Source organism: Octopus bimaculoides, chromosome 12, assembly GCF_001194135.2.
Source record: "Octopus bimaculoides isolate UCB-OBI-ISO-001 chromosome 12, ASM119413v2, whole genome shotgun sequence".
Classification (NCBI taxonomy): Eukaryota; Metazoa; Mollusca; class Cephalopoda; order Octopoda; family Octopodidae; genus Octopus; species Octopus bimaculoides.
The window spans coordinates 29,164,189-29,168,062 of record NC_068992.1 but is presented as its reverse complement, the minus strand read 5'-3'; positions in this window follow the sequence as shown (position 1 = coordinate 29,168,062).

The window sequence follows — 3,874 nt, the reverse complement described above, 5'->3', positions numbered from 1 at the left end:
ATATATACGCATATATATATATACATATGTTTGTATATGTATTACATGTTTAAACATGTTGCATTCAGTTTTGTGCACATACAGCACATATCACTGCACGTATTATGAGCAGTGTATATGTAGTGCACATAGTTGGACTGTGTGCCTAAATATTTTATAACCAGCTTCATCTCTCACCTCTACAGCCTGCCCTAAACTGCTGAATATTTCTATCAATCTCACTCACCTATATACAGTTCCTTACTCCAGATACTAACCTCCTATTACTTTAATATTCTCTATCTCTCATCACTGTCGTGTTTTACTTTACAGTTCTCCACTACTCTTTTATTGATTTCTATTCTCTGAAAGATTCATTTACCATTTCCTTTCCCTCCTTCGCTCTTAATCTCGTGCATTCACCTGTCTGACAGTGTTCATGTGTATTTGTTGTCCGTACTTTATTTTTTGCTTTATGTTCATGATACTTAATTCAATGTTATGTTATACAGCGTTTTATGAATACTTTGAAATGCAGAGTATACTATTATTTAATAGATATTCAATATTAACCACGCAATACTATACCTCAGCTAAAAAGTGATACACCGTAATTTTCAAGTTCATTATACTATCTTCAAATCTCAGTTAAACGGACTCTTACCGTCTCCCGTTTCACTTTACTTCTGTATTGTTACAAACTTTTCATTCCTGCCAGCCCTTCTTTACTCTTTACAACGTCACCCATCTTTCACATCGCGTTCTACTTCCACCATCAACCGCTGGTTTTCCTTCTCCCCTCACATCATGCACACATACGCACACACAAATACCACAAACACACACACACACACACATACACATACGCACATACACACGCACATACACACACCACATCACACTTCTCTTCATCATTCGCAATCTTGAAACTAAAACGACAAAACTTCTCTACACTCTTCGTCTTGGAAGGAAACCCAATGCCCACAAAGTTAAATTCTTTTTCTCAAGACAAATTATCAAACTATGCCATGAACATTATGAGCGTATGGATGCATGTACTCACGCGTGCATGCAGGTTTGCTCATCTGTATGTATGTGTGTTTGTGAAGTGTTTGTGTGTGTGTGTGTTTGTGTGTGCGTCTGTGTGCGTGTATTTGTGTCTGTGTGAGTGTGTGTGCGTATGCGTGTGTGTGTGTATGTGTGTGTCTGCGTGTGTGTGCGTGTAAGCAGTTATATCTGAGTATTTGAAAACGCCCGCCTCGCAGTCGCGGTACATTGTGCCCATGTGTTGGCCATTGTCACATTCTGACCAAGCATTATATAAGATGGCATTGGGTCGACAGAAACCGTATGAAAACCATCAGATGAGTTGCACAGATATTTCAAACATCAAATCTTTCACACATTGGGCCACGCAGATTCGCATTGAAATTATATTAAGTACACAGGTTTCTTTGAAATGTCCAGTGACACAGACACATCGAGAAGCTGAACTCTCATCATCAAACTGTGTGTATCAATAAAGTCCCTATCAATTTTAATGAAGCACTAAATCTATAAAAAGTTTCATTATGCAATGAAAGTTGAATAACACTGAAGTCCCAGACATAGGTTTGATATGACAGCCATCAGTATTTGTGCGCAGCATATCGAAACACATTCTGGAATATCTGCAGTGCTGTGTCATTGCTAATATTCTGAATAGTTTTAAGTAAATGATCCAAAGTCGTAGCCATGGTTCAGAAGACTTCCGATTTGATAAGATTTCTTCTAAAGATTCAAGAATGTTTTAAATCTAGCCATCTAGCTGACTAAGATTTGCTAATCTAACATCCAAGCCGTCAATTTGGAAAGCATTAAGGGAAGAAATCCTAATCAGTTTTAGCGTGATGATAAGAGGCTTTACTTTGTTGAAAAGCCACTGTACATATGATCCCTTTTGTTGTTAATTGAGGTCTGATGGTATTGTTACACAAACGTCAAGGGAAAGTGATCTTGTAACTGTAGCTTCGTGGAAGAAAAAGAGTCCATATACGAGGTGCATTCCAGATGTTTTGACACAAATTTTAGGAAAATCAGTTATAACAGTCCTAGATTATTGTAATTTTTGAGTGTCGTTACGAAACATCTAATAAATAAAACCTATAACTTTCATTATTCCAGATTGTGAGAGGCGGCTCTAGCAGCACTGTGAACATATCCTACTAAACACTGCCAATAGCAGATGACTAGTTTGCAGGATGCAGTCGGGACGATAAGACAATTTTGAAACTCGCTATGCAAACAAAAATTGTTTTTATACTAGGAACAAACACTACAGAAACTTATAAAATGCACTAGACTGCTTATGGAGTACTTATATGAGCTTAGCAGCTGTTTTTCGCTGACACAAAAGGCCAGACAAAGTAAGTCTACCGGAAAGCTCATGATTATCCCGTTTTTCGACAGCAAAGCCATCATTTTCCTCCACTATATTCCCTCTTGCTAGAAGGCCAACAGAGGGTGCTTAGTAAAGGTTTGGGAGCGATTTCATCGCAAAACACCAGAGCACCTGCACCCTGACAATGCTCCAATCTACAATTCCATCCTGGTAGACAACTACTTGACAAAGGTGGCTTCAAAACTATCTCTCCCCCACCCTGAAGTCCAGATCTTGTTCCCTGTGACTTTTGATTATTCCTACAGCTGAAGGACACGATGACAGACACTATGACAAGGATCTTATACACTGTTATTTTGGAGGACTTCCACGGAGCCTTCACGACGTGGATGGAGGCTAAATGAAATACATTGAATCCAGGGGAGAAGATTCTACTCTGAAGATTAGAGTTTCGTATTTCTTTGAAATTAATAAATAACTCTCCTGAAAATCCTCAAAGGCTCTGGAATGCAGCTTGTATCTTACACTTTATCATATACATCGCGACATAAACCTTAGACAAGTGATAGACAAAGCCTTGTGCACCTCATCTTCACAAACACAACAATTGTGGTGGTTTATTTTGCCACACTTATGAAACATTGCTTCTTCACTGTAACATGTGTTGTTCATTTAGTATTCAGTTGGGATAAGTTATAAAAAAAAAAAGGAAAATATCATCCTCATGTGAGTCGTCTAAAACTTGCAAATGGTAGCTACATCCTCCTTTGAATTCATTCTCGAGGTCTATAAAGGAAACATACAAATAATCATTAAAATTTTACAGATACACTGTATATTGATTTTATACAAGACACAGCATCATAAATATTGGAGAGGGGTTATAGTTGATAATATTGATCGAAGAACTTATTTTATCGTACCCGGAAGGATGAAAGCAAAGTTGACCTCGAAGAAATTTGAACTCAGAATCTATAAAAATGTAACTAAATACCGTAAAGAATTTCGATAGACGATTTACCGATTCCTGCTGTCCCCGCCCCCGTAAGGTTAATTATTAATTATTGGCAATGGTTCGTGTACATACTTAAAAACATAAAAGGTGTATAAGCAGTAATTTCTGTATGCGTGTGTGGTGTGCATACATGCATAACGTTATAGTCTTGAAACCAATAGACCATGCAAAATGATTGAATACACAAAAGCAGAATAAAATAAACAACTAACTATAGGACTTATGTGTGCATGTATAAACATGTATGTATATGTATATACATGTGTGTGTGTATATATTATGTGAATATATAATTGTATGTAATTATATATAATTATATTGCATTATATTATGTAATTATATACGAATATATAATTCTATGTATATTTATATAAAAGTGTTAATTCAGAAATTAATTAGGTCACAGTATTGTTCAATTTATTTAACAATAATTATGACGACGGCAACGACGAGCAAAGCAACGAGACCTGGTGGTGGTGGTGGTGGTGGTGGTGGTGGTG